The sequence below is a fragment of the Macrosteles quadrilineatus genome, unplaced genomic scaffold, assembly GCF_028750875.1.
Source record: "Macrosteles quadrilineatus isolate MER2022 unplaced genomic scaffold, UCM_ALF_1.0 Scaffold_8__2_contigs__length_117827958, whole genome shotgun sequence".
Taxonomy (NCBI): Eukaryota; Metazoa; Arthropoda; class Insecta; order Hemiptera; family Cicadellidae; genus Macrosteles; species Macrosteles quadrilineatus.
The window spans coordinates 102,673,195-102,701,130 of NW_026542601.1; the positions used below are offsets into that span (position 1 = coordinate 102,673,195).

Genomic DNA, 27,936 nt, shown 5'->3' on the forward strand with positions numbered 1-27,936 from the left:
CAGCAGTAATTGATATTGGTTATATTTTTCTTGAACAAGTATTGATGAGAACATTTCGACTTTGGTTGGTAAGTTTTGGTTTATGTATTATAACTTAGTGTCATGCTATCCCAATTGTTGGTTGAAAATTTTACAGAAAATGGTTGAATATAAATGGCAATAAATGGTTGAAAATTGTAAACACTTTTTTATTTTTTCAACGTAGGCCTATGTAATAGAGATAGGTCTTACTGAGTTTATCACTTAAGGTTATACCACGATCTTATCGATATACAGGCCTTTCGTTGTATGTAAGCAAAATCAAATAGTTAAACTGATAAATTAAAATGCCAACGATCAAAAAAGAGCGCAGTAAGATTCCTCAGTTTACTTTTCTTAAATAAACGTTAATTAATTCCGGTAATCCAACTCTCTTGGTTCAGTTAAGTTATCAAGATATCAAGTCAATGATACGCTCTATACATCATCCCTTAACTTATCAGCAGAAGTAACGAATGAATGGAATCACCCCCGCTGATTGGTGGACGATATGATTACCCCCCCCCCCCAAACCACCCCTGATCACTCTAATTGCTGATTGCCGGTCTTCTCGACATGATCAACACTACGCCATTCCTTTGTCCCACTTATACCGAATTAACTTTGAATTTTCAATCTCCTTTCAAAGGCAAATCAGATTTTCGATCGTTATTGTTTGGACTTTTATCCAGACAAATGGAAATGTTTGCGGCTTCCACCTTTTGTCGGTTTTCATAGTCGTTTTGACCATTGTTAGACGGGTTTTTTGGAGGGTTGTCGCCACGATTGTTTACTTTAATTGTGTTTTAATGTTTAAAGGTTTCCGCGGATAGTTTGGTTAGGGAATGGTGTAACATTGATGCAAAGAAATAAAGTTAATTTTGGAGTCTTGGCGATATTGTGACTGTACAGACGATTATTCATGAATCATATGAAAACTTGTATACCACTTGATTTTTTTTCTGAGAATCAATAACAAAACGCTCTAACAGTTACTGCAAAAATATGATTATTCTTCACGATAGAGCGCTAAATTGACAATATCAAATTAAATTGTGATTTATTGATTACGGTTAGCAATATTCGTCCTATTCTAGTATTAAAGTTTTAATAAAATTTCCTAAAAAAACCAGTGTTGTAAATTTAATTTCCGACATTATGTAGCTGTCATTCAAATGCTTATTATTCCAGTATTATTTAGCATCTTTCGTACACAGTAAAAACTATAAGAGTGAACAACTACTAGGAAAAAACAATTTGACAGTAGTCCTGGCTGTGAGTGGATGATAAATATCGTATTTTATTAAAATAAATTGCCTCAGTTGGTCTATATAATGGGGATGTGTAACTCGATATACATTCAAAGGTAACTTGTCGTTAACGTGGAGTTTCTGAGAAGTAGTTTTGTTATGCACCATTCATGCAAGAGTTAAAAATGTGTCAAAAATTTACATAAAATACAAAATCACCATTACTAAAATCCTCTCAACCAAACTCACTTTTAGGACACAATACACCTCTTTTGGAGTAAATTTTTGAATCAGTGAATCATAATTAGTAGAATCCAAACATATGGAACCCAACTAAAACTAATTATTTGCCGCCAATAAACTAACAACAAAGAGTTATGAACTTCAAAATTTCAAAGCGAGCAATTTAAGCAGCACCACAACTCCCAAGCCCTAATCACTGTTGAACGCCAAATCTGTGATTCGGAGGCGAATAATTCATGACAGGCGAGTTGTAAAAACACGAGCAAGAAGTATTAATTGACGTTCGACCGGGAATCATTTATGAGACACAAATAGAAGAGGTGCAAAAAGACCATAATGCGGGGCGAAAAGGTAAAAGAAAACCAGAAAATTCCTTCAGGTCTGCTTCGGCGGCGTCGGGAATGTTGTGAAGCGATTGCGACATTCGTAAATACGCTGAGGCGTTACTTAGACAACACTTTCGTAAATACGCTGGGGCGTTACTTAGACAACACTTTCGTAAATACGCTGGGTCGTTACTTAGACAACACTTTCGTAAATACGCTGGGTAGTTACTTAGACAACACTTTCGTAAATACGCTGGGGCGTTACTTAGACAACACTTTCGTAAATACGCTGGGGCGTTACTTAGACAACACTTTCGTAAATACGCTGGGGCGTTATTTAGACAACACTTTCGTAAATACGCTGAGGCGTTACTTAGACAATACTTTCGTAAATACGCTGAGGCGTTACTTAGACAACACTTTCGTAAATACTCCGGGGCGTTACTTAGACTGAACGTTCGAATCATTGTAAATTCGCGTAGTACGGGAGTTTCAACATGTTTTTTCATTCATTTTCAAATTGCTTTCATTTTTAAAATTCTATAACAGTAAATAGGCCTACGTCGAGGCGGAAAAATCAGGCGTTTGGAGCAGTGCAAACAAACTACTAGGCAACAGCTTCTTGATTTTTAACCATCCAAGAGTGTAACCTAATCTCTCAGGTTGTTCGGATTAGCAGGACGCTTTTGTATGAAGCCCAAAATGGAAACTATAGTAACTAATATAGGCTGTTGCTTACCTAGACTGTTGAAGACCACCTCTTCTCGTTTGCGGTTATAGACGCGAACTGTTTCTAGATATGCCATGTCAAAAATGTGCAACAAGTGTTCAAGTGTTTTACTATGTTTGAAACGGTAAAAATTAAACGTATTCATAGAATCGCACTTGTACAAACACACGTGTATACGGCAAGCATTCAAAATACGAAGAATGTTGTGCTGTAAATTGTCCTTATTCTGGTGTAAAGGAATATTTCAATAGTATATGCATGTAATTTCCCATAACTTTGGTAAGTCTACATAACTTTGAATTTTACCAAGTGAGAAAACTGAAGTGTTTGTAATAGCACTTATTATATAAAAAATACATCAAAATATCTATTATAATACGTTTACCCCAAAACAACAACAGAAAATGTATTAAAAGAATTACACTATACTCCTGAAATACACTTCGCAGAATCAATATCCATAAATTCGCTTTCCAAACGATTTCAGAATCAAACTCAATTACCATTGGAAAGTTATTAAAAACTAATCAGAGCTTAAGTAAAACAGAAAACACTGCAATAAAATCTGAAGCAATCAGTGTTAAAAGGGATAGTCGGTGCAGTGTAGGGGTTTGTGGGTAGGGGGGTGGAGGGGGGGGGATATTGAAGTTTGTCTGAAGAGCGAGATCGCTGCAAACTGATCAAAACAAGCTGTAAACAGAAAAGCCTTAAGGGAACTAGTTGTGGGGACGTTCTATTGAATCGTTGTGCAGTTCCTTGGGGAAAATAAGATTATAGATGGAAATACCTATGAGGAACTAGTAGCGGTAACGTTCTATTGAATCGTTGTGCCGTTCCTTGGGGAAAATAAGATTATAGATGGAAATACCTATGAGGAACTAGTAGCGGGAACGTTCTATTGAATCGTTGTGCCGTTCCTTGGGGAAAATAAGATTTTAGATGGAAATACCTATGAGGAACTAGTAGCGGTAACGTTCTATTGAATCGTTGTGACGTACCCTTGGAAACATTATTATATACAGAAATGCCTATGAGGAACTAGTTATGGGAACGTTCTATTGAATCGTTGTGCCGTTCCCTGGGGAAAATATGGTTATAGATAGATATAACTGTAGGAACTAGTTGCGGGAAGGTTGTATTGAATAGTAGTAACGTTCTCTGGGAAACATGAGATAGAAATACCTGTTAGGAACTATTTGCGGGAAACTTATTTGACGTTCCTGAAAAATATCTATGATTACAGATAGAATATCTATCGAGGACCTATTTGCAGGAAAGTTATATTACATTGTTGTCGCGTTTCTTAGTAGGTACCTAAATGAAAAAAATATAAAAATTCTGTAAGAAACTAGTAGTAGCAGCGACGTTCCGTAGAATTTTTGTGGATAATATGCAAGAAGGTGGGAAAAGTAGAATTTTTTTTTTGTAGCTTGTAGCCTAGTTGGTAAATCAACAAGAAATTAAAAGTACGAGTAATTACAATAACAAAAACACATAAAAATCCACAAATCTACATGCCAGTGACTAACTAAAAAATAAGCCATCCTACATATACGTCACACAGAAACATGCTGAATCTTAAAATCTACTTCAGCTCCATCCATAAATCCCTAGTAAGGTTTAATCAATGGCTACACAAAGTGAGTGTTCGGAGTGTGATATGTAAGGTTTATGTCTCCACAACCTGCGTCTGTTACGGGCTGTTTTGATATTTTGACCAAGTTAGGCCCCAAATGCAAGTTTTATTGAGGAACACCTGATGTTGATTTATGGCCTTGTAACTCCGAGCTTTACACAGCCCCTTGCTAGCACGTGTTGTAACCTTGGTCGTGATGGATTTCTACGTAATATTGGTTTAAAATTGGTAAGCAGGAGGTTCAAACATTTACTAAAAAGCTTGTCCATGAAGTTGAGGTTAACGTACTACCTTTGACTAATGGTACTACCTAATCACATAGGGTATATTGCTCAATTAGCTTGCCTAATACTCATTATGGGCTAAATTTTGTACATAATCACAGAATTTTTCTTTGGTATATTATTTAGGACTTGTAAATCTTTTGATATTTTATGTAAGATGTCAACCATCATGATGCTTATCAAAACTTCTTCAAGAATAATTTAATCGTAATTAAGAAACAAATTTATTTGTAATTGTGTAATTTGTATTTTACTGCACCTTATAGATGTCCAAAGTTAACCAATGGCACAAGGTCCGATGACATAAGGTTATTTGGAAGAAGTATACAGAATCTATTTACGGCGGAATGTAACAACAAGTTATTGTGAGAATGTCTACAGTCAATGCCGGTCACGTGACCATCGGAGATTGATCAGCTGATAAAGAACCAATCACGCCAACTCTGGAGACACGGCCGGCCTTGGGTAATTGCCATGTAGCTATTCGGTTCTTAAATGTCTTTTATTTCAAGTTACACCGTAGTAAAATTTATTTGAATCAATATCGACATTATACTTCATCTTAATTTTAATTTTCAGATTATTATTATTGTCATTTTTTTCACTTATTTATCTGCAAGGTTCAGACCACTTGCATATACATTTTTGGACTTAAGTAACTGCTTTTACACCAATGGATCTAACTTGGGTGGTCACAGAAGACCTTATGCTTCGCTTCATAAGCATTAAAAAGTTAAGATCCCACAATAAATATTTTACTTTCAAATTAAACTACCAGATACTCAGTTTATTTAAATTCCAAAGTAACTAAGGACATAAGGGCCTATTCAAATAGGATGAGTATTTAAATAATATATAATGTTCTATTGTGAGTCTTTACTCCCAACCATTACGTTAATTATAAAAGGTATGTTTTAAGCAACATGTTTAATCTTCTTATAAGAGTATTATATCATTTAGATTTCATAACAACTTATTATATTTAACAATTAAATAAGTTTATCGCACAGACTCATTCGTCTTTGAATAGTGAACACTTTTCCTGTTTTGCCGGATATAACCACTTTAGATTGACATCCTATTGATAGGTTGAAACACTTCAAACTTGAGAGTTCAGTTAATATTAATCCATGACATAATTCATAATCTAGCGTGTTACTACATAAAAACACTTTATAAATGCTCATCTAAATATCTTTTATTTTTTTTATTCTCGACACAATTTTTGTCAATCAACACAACTAAACACGTCTTCACATACTGCTCACGTCAAGATGGTTTCTACGAAAAACAGTACAGCACAATGCGGCGCGGTGAAAATGGGAAAGGAATGAATCAAAACTCGGCACGACCAAGTTTAATTCAAATCATAACTTAGTTCCCGGCCCATTATTATAATCCCGTATGCATGCCAACTTTTCCACATTCCACTAGCTTATTACCGCCCCCCTTTATTCCCTCCTTCGCCCCTTCTGATTCCCTCGTACTCCCACATACTCTACGTAGAGACATGTAGATGGTAATGTTATGTGGTTATATCAATTCAACGTCTTACAAAATTTGCGTTGGTGATTTACAATGAAACTTGGGAAACGTGATACGGTGTGCATTTGATAGTTATACACAAATATTACGTGAACTTTACCCCATCATTAGAAATGCACGTATGGCTACGTATGATACTGGGATAAAATGTATTTAAACAGTTTAGCTGTACTATAAATTACTAGTTATTTGAATTATGTCATCAGCTAACGGTAAACTATTCAGCAAATTTGTTGGTTGTCCCACCAATGCAACTATCAATCAATGTCATTCAATTATTTAAGATGGGGACGCCACTATGTGCGTATTGTAACCCAAATATGAGTGTAGGATGAGTGGCGCTATCTTGTAATCTTGTTATTGACTTAAGGCCGACATGTTCCTTAGACACAGCTGTTAATTTATGGCCATATACAGTCAATGGCAACTAAGGGGCCTACAGTTTATAGTGGAATCCGAACCACTTTTTCTTGTAATTAACGAACTGGTCTGATTATCAGGATAGTACTGCGGATAGTCGTAGAACTCACAAGAAGACTTATATCCACACCAGGGAGCATCGCATCCACAGTGCCTATAAATATCCACAATTCGTGACCTCCTAGTAGTTGGATTACAGGACGACGCCACCGTCCCAGTACATTATACATGCACATCTTATATTGATTGACCAACACGTCAGCATAATCATTGTGATAGTAGTGTAATGTAAAGTATCAGCTGTGCAGCAAAACAAATCCACAATGAGGAATATAAATAAAATTGGATTACCCAAGACAATTTTTTATCCACTCATATAAGCTGTAAAATACACTTTTGTTTTCCAATTACTAACCCTACATTCCAATGGACGAATCAAACTACACCAAACGAATCTAAATGCAACCTTTAACACACGAAAAGGCTAAGAACAAAGGTGGAAACCAATTAATAACAGTTTGTGAAACAAAAACAAGTGAATAATTGAGCGACAACGTAGCACTGAGGAACGCAGACTATAAATTAACAATAAAGGAGAAAACAGCACAATAAAGGGGCTCTAGTGGGGATAGGAACAATGATACGTTGCTGGTAACCGCGGTTAAACATTTAACACATAAATATTGAAACAAAAGAAACAGTCGTGTGTGCTCGGGTAAGGCGCGCGGCTCAAAGGAAGTTGAAAAATTGAATAATAAAAAGTGGTTTTAATGGACGGTGTTCCGCCCTCTTTTATTTGCCCCGGACAAAAAGTCTCAAATCTCGGAGTAAAAGGGTGCGATTGTTTACGGAAAGTTAAATGTATTGTTTTGGCAGTCGAAGTCTGTTACCGGGATTACTTTGGCTGAGAAGATTTGGTGTAATCTCTTTGACTAAGGATACACCACCGTGTAAGCATTGTTGACATAGATTTCAAATGTTAAAGTTTTAGCTAGTTTAGGTCTAAAGTTAACTATATAGTGGTTTAAACTACCTTGTTGCTGTCAAAACGATCCTTTGTAGTTAGTAAGACTACAGCTGTTTCATGCTTCGAATGGAGCACATCATCAGGTCAGAACAAGGTAGGTTTTGACAGTAACAAGGTAATTTAAACCACTATATAGTTAATTCAGACGATCCAGAGGCCATTCCACCATGAAATTGGAAACTTGTCAGTCTAAGTACGTATAATAATGACTTGGTCAAATTTTAACCTTTGACAGAGTTTGCTTCTGTATATCGCTCGTTCTTATTGGTCAATTTCTACATCAGGTAGAACAAAGGTATAACGTAAAACGTAATTCACTAGAAAATACAACACTACTCCTTTTAAAAAACAACATTGCTTTAAAAGTAGTATACCATACGAGACTCATATTATGTAATAGTAACAGTTTTAAAACAACTTTATTCACGTTTACAAAAGGCAGAGATGTTCATTTAACTTAATTGAAAGTTATTTACAGCTTTCAATAAATCCGTAAATCTTTAGAAAGTTTCTAGCTAAAATAGCACATCCGGTGAACAAAATGCTAACCTGGAAAGATAATTAATTAAGAACAAATTTTAACCCAATAAGCAAATAAAATGTAAACAATTTGTAATACGTTGCCAACCCGAAAACGTACGTAACACAGAGATATGGAAAGGATAGGGGAGGGATACTGTACAAAGAGGCGGACAAGCACTCGAAGAGAAAACACACACTTAATTAATAGACAGAATTCAATTTCGAAGGAATTTAATATAGCCGTAATAAGAGCGGGCATTGTTTGCTGCCTAATATATGTTCATATTAAAGTTACGTAATGAGAGACTCCGCGCCGATCTCTGGCGATTTATTAATTATGGCAAATCGGCAACTATACGACACAATGGGGCGGATTTAATAAAACTAACTGGAGGGGGACGAAAGGGTTTAGTTATGCACGGGGTAGGCGAGGAGGGCAATGAATTAAAACCACCCTCCCCCATTATACTCTTGTAGTCGTAATTAATGGAATGTTCGCACGGAACCGCCTCGTTTTGAAGAAAGGGAACGTAACGAACGAGAGAATCGCGTGGAATACGTCAGAGGAGTGTGGTACTGGGCTAGGAATGGAACATCGATGGGACTGGGCTGGAATCAATAGACTGTACTGGACTAGGAAATGGGTAACTCGGAGTAGAAACTGTGGTACCGGGCTAGAAATGGAACATCGATGGGACTGGGCTGGAATCAATAGACTGCACTGGACTAGGAAATGGTTAACTCGGGGTAGGAACTGTGGTACTGGGAGGAATGGAACATCGATGGTACTGGGCTGGAATCAATAGACTATAGTGCACTGGACTAGGAAACAGTTAACTCGGAGTAGAAACTGTGGAACTGGGCTAGAAATGGAACATCGATGGACTGGGCTGGAATCAATAGACTGTACTGGAAATGGCCAACCCAGAGTAGAAACTGTGGTACCGGGCTAGAAGTGGGACTGGGCTGGAATCAATAGACTGCATTGGACTAGGAAATGGTTAACTCGGGGTAGGAACTGTGGTACTGGGAGGAATGGAACATCGATGGTACTGGGCTGGAATCAATAGACTATAGTGCACTGGACTAGGAAACAGTTAACTCGGAGTAGAAACTGTGGAACTGGGCTAGAAATGGAACATCGATGGACTGGGCTGGAATCAATAGACTGTACTGGAAATGGCCAACCCAGAGTAGAAACTGTGGTACCGGGCTAGAAGTGGGACTGGGCTGGAATCAATAGACTGCATTGGACTAGGAAATGCAAATGCTTAACTCGGAGTAGAAACTGTGGTACTGGGCTAGGAATGGAACATCGATGGTACTGGGCTGGAATCAATAGACTGCACTGGACTAGGAAATGGTTAACTCGGAGTAGAAACTGTGGTACTGGGCTAGGAGTGGAACATCGATGGGACTGGGCTGAAATCAATAAACTGTACTGGAAATGGCCAACCCAGAGTAGAAACTGTGGTACCGGGCTAGAAATGGGACTGGGCTGGAATCAATAGATTGCACTGAACTAGGAAATGGTTAACTCGGACTGAGTAGAAACTGTAGCACTGGGCTAGAAATTGAACATCGATGGGGCTTGGCTGGAATCAATAGACTGTACTGGAAATGGCCAACCCAGAGTAGAAACTGTGGTACTGGGCTAGGAATGGAACATCGATGGGACTGGGCTGAAATCAATAGACCGTACTGGACTAGGAAATGGTTAACTCGGAGTAGGAACTGTGGAATTGGGCTAGGAATGGAACATCGATGGACTGGGCTGGAATCAATAGACTGTACTGGAAATGGTAAACCCAGAGTAGAAACTGTGGTACTGGGCTAGGAATGGAACATCGATGGGACTGGGCTGGAATCAATAGACTGTACTGGAAATGGTAAACCCAGAGTAGAAACTGTGGTACTGGGCTAGGAATGGAATATCGATGGGACTTGGCTGGAATCAATAAATTGCACTGAACGACTGAACTAGGAAATGATTAACTCGGGCTGAGTAGAAACTGTTGAAATCGCTGGAAGAATTAAACTGTGCCGGAAAATGTGAACCATCGATGGATACTAAGCTTCAAACAATTGAAGTGGCCAAGGGAATGTAAACACAAAGTTAAAGCTATGGAACTGAGGGTGCAGTGGAATTGATAGGACAATGAAGCTGGTGGATACTTAACCTGGCCAAAACAGTGGATTTTATGACAAATAACAGGTAAATTATACTTGCCCACGAAGTACGGCAAGCCTCGTGAACAACCTTTGGGAAAATAATACAAGCAGGCGTTTCCCAATTCGGCACCGAATTAATATTTGTTCCTCTACGATATACATACACTAAATCAATAATATAATCATTTGTAGTGGTTATTCACTACTAATAATAATAGTTGGTTTATTCATTTGTAAGCACGAAATTATTCTGGCAAACCTATAGGCTAATACACTTTTACGATCTTATCAATGCAAAATATGGCAAACGACAGGAAATGCTGAGACGACACCCGTAGCAATGTCTTATCAGTATCAAGAACTACGCTGAGTCAGAGACTAGCGCAGACAGCTGATGGTTAATCAAATCATTCGATACGTACACCCAGGTTTCTACTTACTATATTAATTACTCTTGTTCTTTGACCACAGACCACGCTAACTGCTGCCAATTAGTTTCCAAACGCAATCCCAGACACACTTCAGTCTACACGCGTGCGACCCGTGTTTGCTGAGAGCCAATCAATTCTCCGCCAGCTGCAGCATGGTTCTGCACGACCAACGCCTAATTGAATATGGCACCTGCCAGAGTCTGCTGAAAATCATTCGTTTGTTTCTCATAAGTAGTCCAAGAGACATATCGAGTTCTGGAAATGTTCAACGGAGACATTTCGTCTAATCATTCCTCGGACTTGCTGTTCCAGTTATTTCAACTGCTGTGACGTTTACCGTCTTCGGTGCCGTCGTCATGTGACATTTAATGAGACGAGGCAGCAAAATATGCTGTCATATAGGCTGGTTGATACCACGTGACGTTTCTTGGAAAAGTGCGACACTGGAGTGGTCTAAACGTTAGGTAATTTCAATTCGTGTGGTTTGCCGATTCCTCCTCCATCAATATCTTAATTTCCAGTAAGTATGCAATAATAAAAGATACTTTTTGTATATAAATCATAAAACTGGGAATACAGTAACACTAATTGAAATAATTATAGTAATATCATAGACAAAAAGGATGAAATGTAGACCGTCGGTTGTTCTGCGATAGGTTCTGGCGTCCACCACTGGGAGCGCCGTGAAGTTGGCGTACGCGCTACATAACTACACGGTGCTCCCACCGGTGGACGCCAGAACCTATGCTACTCGCTGCACGGCAGACGGTCTATATTTCATTCTATTTGTCTATGGGAATATCTTCTAAATCAGTCTATTTCGTTTAATGGTTTGATTTCTATGAGATCCACAGCAAACTACATTACCCTTAAATAAACGACAAATTCTCTTCGAATATAAATTTGTATAGGAAACACCAATTAGAAAAATAATAAAATGTAAAACTCACTTTTATTCTCAATTTATTCTTTAACTATCCCAGAGGCTGTGGGTGCAAGCCTTCCAAAGAGCTCGGATGAAAACCATCATGGATTTATTCAATATTAAAATTTCCCTAAGGATACTGAGTGGGAGCCAGTTTTGGCGGGGACTGTACGGCCCCCCGCCGTCCAGAGGAATGCGACCAGTCTCGCTACTACATCGGGTCCAGAACACCCTTACATAAACGGAGGATAAGACATGATATCAAGCGGGAGGTCCAGAAAATCTACAGTATACTGCTCCTGTATTTACCTCGGAACACCATTGTATATACCTGAACATATGTTTTAAATCTAGTGCGAGATCCAAAGAGTCTTCAACATCACCGTCAGAACACCATGGCGTAAACGGATGATAAAGGAACAAGACAGCATCACTGCTGTATTAGCATTAGACTTTTATGTTCAACACCCGTATCTAATTCTGATTGTTTGTCGACAATAGTCACATAACAAACACAAGCTGTAGAGGCAGCTGGTTGCCAATGTTATCAGTAGCCGTCGACAGTGATAAGTCACACCTGGCGATAGCTGATACAAGCAATTATTTGAATATTGGTTGAAGTTGCCGGTTGAGGATTCGTTGTGACGGAGTATGTAAGTAATGCACATAAACCTATAGTAGCCATCACATGTAAATGCCATATTGTTGCTGATTGCACAAAAATAATTTTGTGGTCTAAGAAAAAAATAGTATACAAATTTGACTCTCGCTCTTAAAGTTGCAAAATGTAAAATTAAGATAGCTCTATTAATGGTGCTAGTCTCATACACATACAGACAACATATATTAAATTCTACCACCGTCTCAGTCATTTAACTTTTGAAATTTTGAGGTAAGCTCACTCCAAAATACCAAAATCGCGTTTTAGATTGCACACAAAGTTTCAATCACAATTCTCTCAATATAAAAAATCGTAAACAATAAATCGCACCGCACCACAATGTTCGTTTATCTTTACAACGGTGTTGAAAGGTTCGGATCGTATCCGAGAAAAGCTTTCTTCGGGAAGAATAGAGGGCGTAAAGCCGACTCTGGATTGTGCAAAGTGTACTCAAATAAAGATAAAACCATAAGTAGTCGGTTATAGGGCTTCCATGTTATTGCTAGTTATGGGCTTTACAGCGGCAGTAACCCGCGAATAGAGACGCGAACCTGACTGACGTATCACCGTAGTTTCTCACTTGTGACATTATGGGTAATTTTTACTATGTGTTTAATAGCTTGTGAAGTAATTGACTTTATTATCTGTTGTGGATTGATTTCTGACGTGAGATAGGTTACGTGCTTTAGCTTAATGTTGTGGACCATATAATAGTTAGGAAACTAGTACCGGATCATAATTGTTCCATTGTGATTGTTCCAAAGCCTTGTGATACTTTTAAAATTATTTGAATTCATTAATGTCGTCAATAGGCCTACACCAAGAAATGTAATACATACAGACACATCGTATATAGTACGAGGGCTAAAAACAAAACAATGATGTTCCGACATTACTCACAAAACGCTATTAATGAATCGGCAACATTAAGACACACACACTTTTTATTACATATCAGATTTTCTATTCAAATTTTTGCGCCTAGTCGATAGTATTCCAATATCAAACACTACAAATCAACATCAACAAAAGTAAAGTCCCCTAAATTAAGTTTAACCACCTAAAATTATTTGGGAGTTCCACGTTCGAAAGAAGCATACTACTGTTTGCTTATCCTTTGGTGCATGCGCCAACTAAAAACTTCTAATATTTTTTCCATTTTATAAAATCGGAATTTGGTAGTGAAAAAAAATGAAAAATCCACGGTTAAATCATGATATAAATACACATAGTTTCAAGGGTTGGCGTGATTCACTGACGGTTTTAGTGCAAACCACCAATGCATCGACAAGCAAACGCAGAAAATGTGGAACTCAACATGAGAATAGTGGAGTTTCCCCTCGAAGGGTGGAACTTTATCAAGTGATCTAAATCATCAGGACATTGAGTATGTCTCCACCAGGAGTCGGGAGCTAACGTGAAGAAACCACGAGTCATCCTTCGTATTTAACAAAGACGATGAACACAATCGGGTGTCAATATATAAAAGGCTTGTAGAATTCAACAGTAAACGGTTGAGTACTTCAATCATTTGTGACAGTTCCATGCTATTAACTCTACTTCTATATCAAGACTAACTAACAATGTTTGTCTAATTAATCATTTGACAGGCGGTTAGTTTAATCGAGTTAAGCTATGATTTCCGTTTAAAGTTCCTTAATGTTTTTCAAAATCTACTTAAAAAGGCTAGTCAACTCAACCAGTCTAAATCGTAATCTAAATACATCCTACCAATTTAAATAACAATTTTCACTGCAGTGCTTTATATAAATGCAGAAGTACATAGCTAAAATAATTTGTTCGTGGTTTGTAAGATTTTCAACACAATTAAATTATAACATTCTCAGGTGTCATCGAATTCCCCATTCCCAAGTTTCAGAATATTTGTACTGGTGTTCCCTTGATTGTGAGCTTTCTCGAATCACTACAGACACTGTCCAAAAGGTTTAATTTGTGAAAAGAACCGTACGTTTTCTTTAATTTACTTTTGGTTGGTCATTTGTCGAATTCCTTTGATACGAATCCTTCAGAATTTGGTGTCATAAAGGACTTTCAACCGCAAATGCTGGAACCTTTCAGTACCCACTCAATAGGAAACAATTCCATGACACAAGATCTCCAACATCTGCTTGACGTCTTAATTAAGTCCACAAGAGCTGCAAGCTCCTTAATATGAAAATACTTAACAATAAATTAATTATAGTGTTACCTCCAAATGCTAAACAGCTACGTAGTCACCAACCTGGAAAAAACCAATGACTATTAATGAACTGGTCTCATTATATGGGGTAATTACAATGTATTCCATTAACAAGTCAAATGCAGATGTAAGAAAAGATGCGTTCAACGAGTGGAGGTAGACGTATTCTTCATTTACACAAATCTAGAAAGCCTACGAAACAGTAAACATCAATTATGTGGTGTTAATGATTAATGTGATATAATTGAAGACTAGTTGGAGGAAACACGCTGTTTCCCGATGTTTAGTCATTCTTGATGTTTTAGTGCGATAGCTGAGGGAAAACGTAAGTAACATATATAATTTTCACGTGTGTATGATAATTGTTATTTTAATTCTTCAGTAAAACATGAGAAACGTAACTAGCAATGAATAATTATACAATGCACTTTTACAGTTATAATAAAAATAATTAACTGCACGAAATACACTATTTACAATTATTGTTTTGTAATTGTTTTTGCGAGACAATAAAAATATACAAAAGTTGCTACAGAAGCGATTGATTTGAACCAGTTAAACTGGTCATTGTCCAGGAGTCAGGACCGACAGGAGACATTTTCACAAATATTTACCGTCTTGTAAAAATAAAATAACAATACATGACAAGAGTGCTTCAAGACGTCTCATAGAGCTACTAGTAAGTCTCTGTTTTTGCTATCCGTATAATGGCACAAAGACGTACTTCACAAAATAATAACGCCTCGTATCTGAATGCTTAACATTTTGTTAGTGAAATCTCATTTATGAAAATTTACGCTGATTGTTTTTGTCAGTTAAAACGTTTTAATTTCCGAACAGTCAAGTAAGAACTGCTACAAAATCTTAAAAGCTGTCACGAAAGATTTGTTTGGCTTATAGAAATGCGGTATAAAAATATTAGGCCTGATCGGTGCGGCGTTATTACACGAAAATACTATCGTCACTGTAACATTGATATTTATTTACCAGCAAATAGTTACAGTGCAAGAGTTTATCGAAAGGTCCACCACTAGACGTTAACTCAAATACATTTCTTTTACACCAGTCTTGTCTAGGATACCGACAATATCGCAAATATTACAAAAGTCAAATCGTGATCTGGACCACCCGGCAGTAGGGGCCCTTCACTATCCTTGGGCCCTTCCCCGACCCCTGGCCCTGACCGGGGCCCTAACGTCCCGCCGCACGCGAGATCCCCTCAATACCTCACGATTACTTCCGACCCTGCATAAACATTTACCAGCTCCTGTGCAGTAGTCAAGACAATACATTGATGGATAACTTGATGGCTGAAGACATCTACGCATACTGTTAGATAAATTATATATTATTAAATATACCTAAATTTATAAATTAAAATGGGCTCAAAAATAAGCAAAAATAGTTATTTGTGTAACTAGTGGTGAAAGTGGCACTTTGCTGCACACGAGAGCAATGTTTACGCACGAGCCGCAGGTGAGTGCGGAATGATCTCGAGTGCAGCAAAGGCCTTTTTCACTCGTGTTACACATTATATTTTTCCTACAGTCACTATAAAGCATATAAATAATTAGTCTTTCAAACACTATACAACACGTTTTTAGGTTCAGCTGGCAACACAAATGGTGCCCTAGAGAAAGTAGTACGAGCGGTCCGTATCACTCCGCAATTTTTCCTCGGCAAGAAATGTGCTCCGCGTTTTGAGAATATAGTTCCGTATGTTTTTGTAATTTGAAGTGGTTTCCGCGCCTAAAAAAATGCTTTAAATGTATTTTCTTGTTTATTAAGATCGTAGGAATGTTTTAAAAACGTTTAAAAGAAAAGTCCAGAAAGTTCAGAAATAACGAAACTATAAACACGAAATGACAGGTTAAATCGTAGTTATAATAGTCAATCAGCTAATCATAGTATTATTATCTTTAAGTGTTGCCAACCTATTTCCAAGCGTACACGGATTACGTACATAATAGAACCACGCTGTTTTGTGTTGTTTCGTTGGAATCCTGATGTGCGGCAAAGTATAAACCGTACGGCAAAGTATAAATATGCAGCAATTAGCAGCTTTCTGTACTATAAACAGTACAAGGAAGCCAACTTTGTCGGGTGACTGTAGGAAAAATAATTTGAATTTTCAAAAAATTAACATGGGCCTTATCGGGTTGCCATGATTGCTCACTGGTGAGAACGAATACTCCAATTCACTCTGAAGACATTCGGGATTATGATTCCTTCTGATAACATCGTTGGAGATACGCAAATAAACAGACACCTAAATATGTTTTGCAATCTCCATCAAGGAAATAATATTTTATTCTAATTACTCCACCAGAAATGTAGGTTCAATTGACAAACTTGGGCGTAAAATAGGTTAGCTAGTTAGGTCCTAAGTTAGGTCTTCTTCTAAGTTTGTACGTCATCGTTATGGTACTAATTGTACATTTGTACACTCATCAATGAAAAGTAGATTTAAAAACAGCTATTTACAATAATAAATCTATCAAACCACTATAGCCACAATAACGTACTTGAACCACTTCACCAACAATTTTGTTAACTGTCGTTTGTACGCGGAACATTTCTTTCGGTCACATGTTTAAGTAATATTTCTTATTTACCGAGCGGAAAACTCTGTTTTACCACTAGACAATACATCACAAACCCTGCTGTGTGTGTGTGTGTTTGTGCTCGTACGCCTCGCTAGGTTCCAAGGAACGACGGAACGAAGCGGAACGTTGGACTGACGGTAAATTCTTTTAACAGATCCGTCTCCCGACTTGTCACTTTCCGTCGTTCCTTTTGCCTTTTGCAACTTGTTATTGTACTTTTCTCGCTTAACACTTTACAGGATATTTTTATTGGCCGTGTTCTGTTGCGGATAATTACTGGAATGATATTATTTACGATTGTTACACGGTTGCTCGAAGCCTACTGCTGAAGGTCCACATATCTGTAAAAAATAAGAGGAATACTGTGGCTCCCTGTTCGAGGCTTTGATACACGAAAATGGCTAGTTAGGTTCTGAACTACGATTTATATGGGCAATATGGGTCCAAATTTTAAATACGGTGTGTGTGAAAATTTCTATTTAATATTTCATACTTTTTCCAATTGATTGTTTCAAACTCAGGATATTATGTCACTTCCCAAAAAAATGTATTCCAGTATAAATACGATGCTATAACCTATGTTGATTAAATGGATACAAGCGCTATATTAATGTGTCTCAAATAAACGTATGCAATACATCATCCACCATGATTCCCATTACAATTATAACACCCATTGTAGGTGTTTTAGGCAGGGAGCTGTACACCAAATCATTATGGAAAATTTTAAGAACGAAAAAACTGTACTTAAAAATGAATACCAGATGCAACAGTCAAGTGTCTCCAAACTCTGATATATTCAATGCGGTCTGACCTCATAGGGTATTATTCTTATAACAGTTGCTTCTCACCTTCCTAAACACTGGTGAAATCCTACTTGCAAATCTTGATATAGATTGAGATCAGCGTAGCTTAGTTGCGTTTCCCACGGTACTAGCTAGTACACTATGTTAAACTGTATTATTAGTACAACTCTGGGATGTCACAAACATTTTTCTCCCTCAATAAATAGTAATTTGATAACAGATTACACATAGTAATGTTTAATCCCCTTTTCTTATCCCCAATCATTACATAAACCATACCTTCCCTATTCAACATGTAAATCCACATTTTAACTTGTTAACCCTTTAATCATCTTGCCCTTTTTCGAAAAATAAAAATCTGTACAGAACATGTTCCTATGTTCATTCTACATTCTTTACACCCTCTACAATTTTCCTTCCAGCGTTCTTAACTTACTTACATCCTTTTCTTCTTCTCTCCTTCGCAATATCCATCACTACCTCTTTCGACTTTTCCAACCAGGTCGCACCTCCTTCTCACTTCCCCCTACATAATGTTTCTGTTCATCCTACAACTCTATTCGCCTCCTTTTCCTGTTCCAACCTCCTCTCTTCTATCTTTGTGTTTCACCAGTTATATCTTACCCAAGATCCATCTTCTCATCTTACCACCTCTTTCGCCTCTTCCACCCTCCGTCTATTTTTTCTTTACCTGTCTCCAATGTTCCTCACATTCTCCTGTCTCTCTTGTTCCATCCTCCCCCATTCCTCTCCCCCTTCGCCTGTTTCACTCTCCAAATGTCTTCTCTCTGCCTCCTTCATATCCTCCACGTTTATTTCCCTACCTCTTTCTGTTCTACCAACTCTTGTCTCTACCTTCTCCACCAGTCCCATCCTCCACCCTCTGCCCCGTCTGACCCCTCACCTCAGGTCGGTGTCCCGGTTACACAAGACCCGACAACTCGTCCGCTTGACATTACACTGTTAATAGTTCAACATTCCTCGCCCTCCATAGCGTTTCACCGCCTCAGATATTATTAAGCTGTGTCACTATCTGGCTTGCCCAGATCTCAGACGGAGTTAAGGCGGTGTCGGATTACTTCCTAGTCAGGTTTTCGTCACAATATTTATTAACAAATTATATTTTAAATTATCTTACATATTTTGGCTGCACTTTACCTTAGGTCGTACACTCATTCGAATGAAAATATCGATTATTCGATTGTTTCATTCGATATCTCGTTTGGTTAGTTAGGTTAGGTTAACCTTACCTAAACGATATATCAAATGAAACAATCGATTAATCGATATATCGATCGATATTTTCAATCGAACGAGTGTAGGACCTAAAGTAAAGTGCAGCCCATATTTTAAATGTTCATAGTTATGCTGAATTTAGGATTCTATCGTATTAAGCTGTTATTCTTGATATAGGTAGAGGCTACGAATCGTTCACTACAAATGTAATCTTTAACAAAATCATTGACTTTTGATGCAAGACGAAATCTCAACCATGCATGTGCCTTAAAAAAAGCTTGCTGCAAAATAGACGTTTACAGCGGAGTTCACGAAATTTCGTTGTAAGCCTTGGTGTAAACGACGCTTGATAATAAATCAAAGATAGTATCCCTATGTATTATCCACGTCTTATAGCGTCAGCTAATTATTCTCACGTAATTCTAAAACATTTAACTTGACATTTACAGATACTGTATATTCTACTGTCAGAAATTCAGCAACAATGCAATCCAAATCAGCTGTTCGGACCAAATCAGGTGGTCCACTTGTGCAGCTTCGCAGGTCTCCCAGGGATCGGTTAATTTGTCCGTACCGTACGATTCCCTCACCAAATCCGATATTGTTTTTAATTATAACACTGCGCACGTTTATTAGTTTCCGTACTGTACCAACGGTTTCGTTCTGCAGCGGGAAGCAATATGTTGGTTTTGAAAATTTAATAGGTTAAGGATAAATAAACAAATACACAATTATTGAACAAAGTTTTATCGACGTTTTGAGTTATCAAGGTGAAGATTTTAGGAGTTTGATCAGTAATGTGACGAATATGTCAACTTATATGCTAAAACGCATTAGCCTATTAGTTTTAGAAGGAGAAATAAATTTTAATTTAGCTGTAATCTAGATCTATGCAAATATAGCGTTTGTTGCGGTGTTTGCAAAATCATATCCTCTCACTGTTCTCCAATCACTCACCAAACTGCGACGTAAACATCGTCAATAAAATTTATACCTTCTTTACATGGACTGTGGCAGGAACCTTCTTACGTTTCTTGAGTTATGCCTGGCTACTCTAAGTAGTGAGTGCCTAAGTGCCACGGAGGAGGTAACAATACTAGCTTAATGATGTCGGAAAATTAAGAGTTTGTTTGATTATATGGTGCGATTCTGATCATATTTTTAGTTCTTGTGCACTGTTAGTAGTTAATCAATCTAACGTTATGTGATTTTTATAACCAAAACCTACAGTTTGTGTTAATCGGTTGCATACAGAAATCATGTCAAAGTTCAAGAAGTTTCGAACAGAATTGAGAAATGTTCGTCTGCAGAAGGAGTTGCACACTCCACTGTAAACGCGTTTCTAGTGTGTAATCATATCATATCATACATGCTGCCTTTGTACACCAACCCGGCCAGTTGAAGCCCTCTAGTGGGGATCACATGTCCTCTATCGGATAGTCTCTTTTGACTAATTAATTCCCTGATGTTCACCATTGTCATTTACAATCAGTGGTACAAGTGCTGCACACCACACCGCGGGTTGTCCACGATATCGTGTGTCGGGTGTAGGGTTAGCAAATCACACCACTCGAATTGTACTTGGTTTGTGCAAATTACTATATTGTTGAAACCGATCTCTACAGTTGTAACATTTTGTTCGTCACAACAGTTCGTGTTGAAGTGGTTCTTATAAATTAGTTAATTATAAAAGTAGGCAACATAGTACCATGCTGAAAACTTTTTTAGCTGAATGATCTTCTTGAACATGTACCCATACTCACTAAATTACATATTTCCCAGTACTACAGTCTATGCATGGGAGCTAAATGATACCTCTTGTAAATTTATGCATGACTAACTGTAATTAAAAGGAAGTTTACAGCCCCTAGCTCATAAAGGTAAGAAGAAGTGAAGGAGGAATAGGAGGAGGAGGAGAAGGCAAAGGACGAGGAAAATGAAGATGAAGAAGAGGAGAAGGATGAGGAGGAGGGGAAGGAGGAAGCTACCGGTCATCGTCTAGGAACGTTTTAAGCGTAGTGTCCTAGCTGCATGCTAAAGGTTATCGTTTATACATACAGTACTAGCGAAATTATCCACTCTAGCTTGGAATCGAACCAGCGTCCTTCATATTTGAAGGCGAGCACTATAACCACTCGGGTACACAGACATCCTCACACAGTTACGTATACAAACTAAATAATACATCCGGGCGGAAAATATATGCATATCATTCACGTACCCCTAAAAGATCACACCTTTTAAACTCTTCAGCCCTAAACAAACTAGCACAACATTGCACTCTGATTCAACTTGATATCACCAAACATAGTCTACTACAACGAACTGTATAATCAGCGAAACAGCAGAATGCTTATCGTATCAAATTAAATTGGCCGTTCTTTATGGATTTAATTGGTCTGCCCCTCAATGACATGCCGTATTAGTCTAACTGCTGCAAATTGATTCTGTGGTATAGAATCATTACTGGACAACAATCATTACCCATCGCATCATTGTGTCATTACACTATTCAATGTCGAAAGTTTGGATTTTGACGTTTGCTCGCTGTACTGTATGTGTAACATTTTGATGGTATTTTTATTACTAAAAAGATAGTTTCCCTCAATGAACAATATTTCTGTTAACACTTTCCATCATCTTCAAAGGATTTGTAAGTCGTAACCTTCAATCATGTCATTTGTAAACCATTATAATGACAATAAAACTAAACAAGGTTGGATCACCTTAAGCTTTCAAACGAAGAATAAAGGTTTTTAAGATAAGCGTTATTTATTTACATATGGGCGAGTGCATACATTGTGGCTAGAGTATGAGTACGGTAGAACTTATTAAATGAACAAATCTTGTAATTCGCTGTTTGCCGTTAAAGTTTGATTACAGTTTTTTTAGAATTTAAATGTTTCTCATCACTTTTACGTCGTAGTAAATTTCCGTCAATTGTTTTCAAAACTGCTTATTTTTGCCCAACTGTATAAATTACAAGACAGTATTTTCCAACATTTACACAACTCACTAATCAAACTTCTATATGTAAACAAACTAAGTTATCTATATAATTAATACGCTACATGAAACTTTGTCGGTTGAACTCCTACGCCATTTCTTAACCGATTTTATCCATTGACGTCTTATTGGAAAGAGCGTGTCACGTAGATTTGCAAACTGGCCTTACATTTTTTTTAAAGTCCCTTGGGCTCTGCCCCAGTGGCTTTGAAAGTTCCCATGTTATCCTTATGAAGAACATAATTGTTTACATTTTGATCAGCTGTATAATTTAATTGCTGTTATTTATTTTTCAATTCAATGAAACGCATTGAGTACATTTATTTACTATTTGAGTTTGTGTAAACATAACCTCCAAGACGGATCGTGTTAGTATGGTTGTATCTTAAATTTTGTATTTATCGCTGTTTTGTGTCGCTATGACAGATCGTGTTAGTATGATTGTAACTTAAATTTGTGTATTTATCGTTGTTTTGTGTCGCTATGACAGATCGTGTTAGTATGATTGTAACTTAAATTTGTGTATTTATCGTTGTTTTGTGTCGCTATGACGGATCGTGTTAGTATGATTGTAACTTAAATTTGTGTATTTATCGTTGTTTTGTATCGCTATGACAGATCGTGTTAGTATGATTGTAACTTAAATTTGTGTATTTATCGTTGTTTTGCGTCGCTATGACAGATCGTGTTAGTATGATTGTAACTTAAATTTGTGTATTTATCGTTGTTTTGTGTCGCTATGACAGATCGTGTTAGTATGATTGTAACTTAAATTTGTGTATTTATCGCTGTTTTGTGTCGCTATGACAGATCGTGTTAGTATGATTGTAACTTAAATTTGTGTATTTATCGTTGTTTTGTGTCGCTATGACAGATCGTGTTAGTATGATTGTAACTTAAATTTGTGTATTTATCGTTGTTTTGTGTCGCTATGACAGATCGTGTTTTAGCATGATTGTAACTTAAATTTGTGAATTTATCGTTGTTTTGTGTAGCTATAATTTGTTTATTTGTTGTTTTTTCTTTTAAATGCCTCCGACGCTATGACAACGAAACATAGACAGGAGGCGTAATCGTGTAACGACCGCAGCTACAGAACAGTGACGCGTAATAGGCTCAACTATTAGGTTAAAAATGCGCCCTAACACTACCCCAAAACAACTTTCCGTTCTCAATTGGCCCTCTATCAATGACCTGTGTTGTCTGTACAGCGAGGCATTTTGAGAAGGAGAAAACCGACCGGAATGCTTTAGGTTTATCAATAACGAAGATAAACATTGTCTGAGTTACACACCGGTAATCTTTGAGTTGACTCTTTTAAATTCATTGTAAATATGACTGTTATTCGTTTTGAAATAACTCCTGTAATACTTTGCAATTGCTCGAATTCGAGCAACATGTACACTAGTATCAATTTATTTCTACTACCTTATAATATTTAACACAAGCTTAAAGAAAAGTTCACGCCAACTACAACAAAAATTGTCATACGTACTAAATATATGATACAAGTAAAAATATACCAACAAAAACAGAAGCATAGATGATTAGAAGGGGGCAGAGAAACAAAGCAAAATAACGGAAGGAATCAAAGCTCTATTTACACGCCTCCGGCTATAATTAGACGAGATAATTAATTTGGATACGAACAATAGGTTCAATTAGTGGAGCGATTATGAGGGATTATGAGTCAAGAGTCAATACAGGGATGTAACTGCGTCATTTAATTAGAGGCTGATGATGAATCGGAGAAAACATACTATAAAAAGTGTTGGTTATAAAAATAAATAATGTTAGCGTAAATGGAATAAGTACTGTTTTTAAAGTTATTTGCAAAATCTTAAAATATAATCAATTAACCAATTAACAGTAGGCCTAGGTAATAACAGTGAAGAAAATACGCTATCCGCTATGGATATACCCAAAAAAATACCTATCATGAATGGGTAGTTAAAACAATTAAATAGGTAAACAAATAAATAACAAGGGTGTGAAACAGCTGAAATTATTATTATAACCATCGTTACATAGTTTGCTAATAAATAAACAGCTGTTCAGTTTGTAAGTAGGGACGGTAACATATCAAAGGTATGCAATAAGTTGTAAAATAAATTGTACCTAAACTAATAGATGGATACATCTTCCCCGTCCAGTTTAACGGGACTTCTCATATTTCCATAACAGTGAAAATTCTAAACTATTGTAAAATAGAAGATATTAAACAATGGTAATATTTCGCACAGAATTATGTACTGATGCTGATTGACTCAAATTTCAATTTATGAAGAGTGTAGGCTAGGTACTTTGTAAGTACGATATTTACGTCTAATTCAAAAAAATTGACCCTTTGACATTACTACAAGTTTTAACTTAATGTATATAGCTTTTACATTTTAATTAATCACTAACGTAAGATAAACTAACTCTAAACCTAGTTTACCGAAATAATTAAATACCACTTTACCAATGGATAAATAAAAACATTTAATTACACACAATTAAACTGTAAAGTATCATTGGAATGTAATCACAATATTCATAGTATTATCGATTGTATTGTGTTGACGCTCAATTAAATTTAAATAGTTACACTGATTTTGATTTACATTAACGCAAAACCAATGGGGCTAGGTAGTTTTTAGATTTGATTCATATATAAGTAAAAACTGAATTATTAAATTAACCCTACGTACATATTGGTGATTTTATTTTTATTTTGTGTAGGGAATTACTTTAGACATAATTTTTCTTTGATTATGAAAAATTAACCTTTCAAAGTTCGCCAACAAATTAAAAATGTTACTACTTATATGTCCATATTGTACATGTATGTATTAAAGACATAAAAAATACACTTTTTAAGATACATTAGCAATAGTTTTAAAAGTTTCACCTTCAGGCTATATTCGAATAAATGCTTTTTAATCGGTAGATATTTAAAATGTAAATAATATGTTTATTTAAATTGATTAAATGTAGTTTAGCCTATCTATTCATGCATTGAATTTCTAATATATTCAATTCATAATTCCAAAAAAAGTAAAATTTTCAAAGATATTTAACATTAAAGTGCAATATATAAAAAATAAGATATTTTGTAGTAGGCCAATTGAAATTCAAGTTAGTTTGAATAAAACCCCTAGTTTACTCATATCCAAATTTATCAAAATGTTTTTGTAGTATGGTTTGAAATATGATATGGTTTGATTGCATGCATCAATTACTATTGTCATAATTGCATATTTACAAATTTCACATTTTATCAAAGGGTACCTATATTTTTTTACATTTGGCGAAATTTGGCAAAAATGTATTTTTATGACACATTTTTCTTTGTGTGCCTGTATTCTTGCATCACACCCGCCAATTTCTCATAACCTACAACATTACCCGCGTATTGCACAGCCACGGTGTTTGCGCGGGAAGCGACGGCGGCATCCCGTCTTGCATGTGACAGCTGTTTTAATTCCCAACTAAACTAAGGAATTTCATTATGCCAGCCGTAATACGCTTCACGTTTAATTGCGATAATCAAGCGGAATATTTAATAAAGCGGGACAGCAGTTTACAGCCGTCCGTTGAAACGCTGTTAAGCCTACTGCAGGACAACGGTAGACAACACGAAACTAATCTTGTATAGGTATTGATAAGGCAATGATAAGGGTCAGTGGTGACCAGTCGTGTTCTATATTCAATGTTATGGAAAAAACATGATCACTTAGCTGTATGTATTCGAAGCTATACATGCCAATTCTTTTTTGTGTCGACAATGTAATAATCACGATAATTTCTCGTCATTTGTTTATAATGGTCTTTTACTAAAATAAAAAAAAAATATCTTAAATGTATCCTTACCACGAAAGAGAAGATAATTATTTTAACACCTTCATAACACGGTAGTATTCTTAACGTAAGCATCAGGTTATTTTAACAAAATTAAAAAAGTCATTCAGATTTTGTCTTGTAAATTTGTCGTCAATAATAAGAAAAAACTCGACTTGCCAATATTGTCATTAAAAATTCTTAAACTTAAATATTTTCATATGTAGGCTATCGCGTTGGCATATTTATTACCGGTACCTCGTCGTACCGCCCAAACAAAATAACCTATACCTTTCCTTAATTTAATTTTTCAACCCGATTCAAACTAGTATTTACAACCAACTGCACTTACAGCTGGGACAGACGACCTTGTCGGGGGGGGGGGGGGGAAGGGGGTGAGTCAAGGGGTGGAAATAATCTCTCTGTGATTTATACCAAGATAAGATCCAACATCTCGTAAACGTCTGCAATAAAGCGTTTAAAAGTGGAAACCATCGTTATACATCATCCGGCCAATTGCGACTGTAATGCTATTCTAATGTATACTTTATTGATCCAGTTATAATTAGCCTTAACCCCAAACGGTCGTGCATGCGTCCCTCGAGGGGGATGAATCGTTAAGATAATTTATTTTGTCTGAAATTACATAGTCTTTGTCGCATATGAGGGTTTAAAATAATCAATATCAACAATGTGTACGCTTGCTGAATGTTTTCTAAGAAATTTAAATTACCAATGCGGTTATCGTAGGAAAAGTAGTTGAATGTGATTACAACATGAATTCTTATGGATTACGAGCAAAAGCAAGCAGCAACTTGCCGTCAGGTTAATTTTTAAATAGTCTTAAGAAGGTACAAATCCTACCAACCTGAAAAATATTGTATACATTTATAAACAAACGTACATATAGGTACATAGGTACGTATAACTTTATTAGCTTTTTGCCAAGTATTTTTTTAACATTGATTTCTAGGTTTTAACAGCATGATGATCGGAAGGAAAGACATAAATAAAAATGTTTGCTCACATAATGCAAGGCGATGAACCGTGAACCAAGTCCAATCTGCTTCAATCTGCATAGAGTAGTGAAGATACTATAATAATAATTTGCTAATGTATACATTGGTTGCATGTTGAGCGAATGTTATCAATCCTTCGTAGACTAAGCTCAACCAAAAATATTTACTGTACTTGGTTTATTTTATTTTATTTTGATATGTATTTGCTTTGTCTTGTTATCTAGCGTCGACCTTTTGTCAGTTGACTATGCCAGCCTGCGAACTGATTAGGAATACCCTTTTTCACTCCAATGTCTAATTACAACAAACCGTCATTTAAGTGCTACAAAGTCCATTTTGCTTAAAAATCTGCACAACCACAGTTAATTAACTACGCGCAGCAAATGTACATATAAACGTTGCTAACGCGAGTAACCGATCCACCTCCACGTCCTTCTTATCGTCTAATTTGCCGGGATCAAGATGGCCAACTAGAAAGCAATTAAACGAGGATGATGAATCGACAGGACAAGCCGCGCGCCGCGCCGGTGCGTCCAGGCCAAGCGAGGTTAATCTGCGCATGCGTACAGTTTGTTTGATGACGTCACCGCGCGGACAGCCTCGTTAATCATGATTCAATCGGAGAAGATCCGTCTCATCTTGTGTCGTTGGTGGTGGGGGGAGAGGGGCAATGAAGGGGGAGAGAGACCGGTCAGGCGAGGGTGGCGGCTAAACGCGGCGGTTTTAACCTAATGGCGGGTACCCGAGCGTCCTAATTAAACTTCTTGTTAAAATACCTGTTGTTAAATTGAAAGTTGAGTAGAGAAGGGTGACGGGTCTCGGCGTGGTGTCTCTGTGTGATACAGTAGTGCCTGCCTCCGTGTTGTACAAGCTGTGTCTGCCTATAGGTGACTTTGTCTGAGCCTGCATCAACAGTTTAAAAACCACTACTTGATTAACAGGCACTTCTGTTTTATGTGATAAATAAATTATGTGATCCGTTAGAAATTCGTCTATAAGTTTTAACGTCAATATATCTAACTGGGGGAGAGATTTAGGCGAAATTGTGACA

At 36.8% G+C, this 27,936-nt stretch overlaps 1 protein-coding gene across 2 annotated transcripts in view; it reads right to left on the bottom strand.

Moving 5' to 3' along the window:
• Positions 1 to 27,936, bottom strand: part of LOC129001884 (LIM domain transcription factor LMO4-A-like) — a 335,873-nt gene that overhangs the window by 296,622 nt on the left and 11,315 nt on the right. Inside the window, exon 1 of one of the 2 annotated variants that reach the window (XM_054429345.1) lies at positions 2,577 to 2,629. The exons of the other annotated variant lie outside the window; for it this stretch is intronic. The gene's annotated coding sequence lies outside the window, so the exon portion shown is untranslated. Of the gene's footprint in view, positions 1 to 2,576; positions 2,630 to 27,936 lie in introns of those variants that run through there. 2 annotated transcript variants of the gene reach the window in all.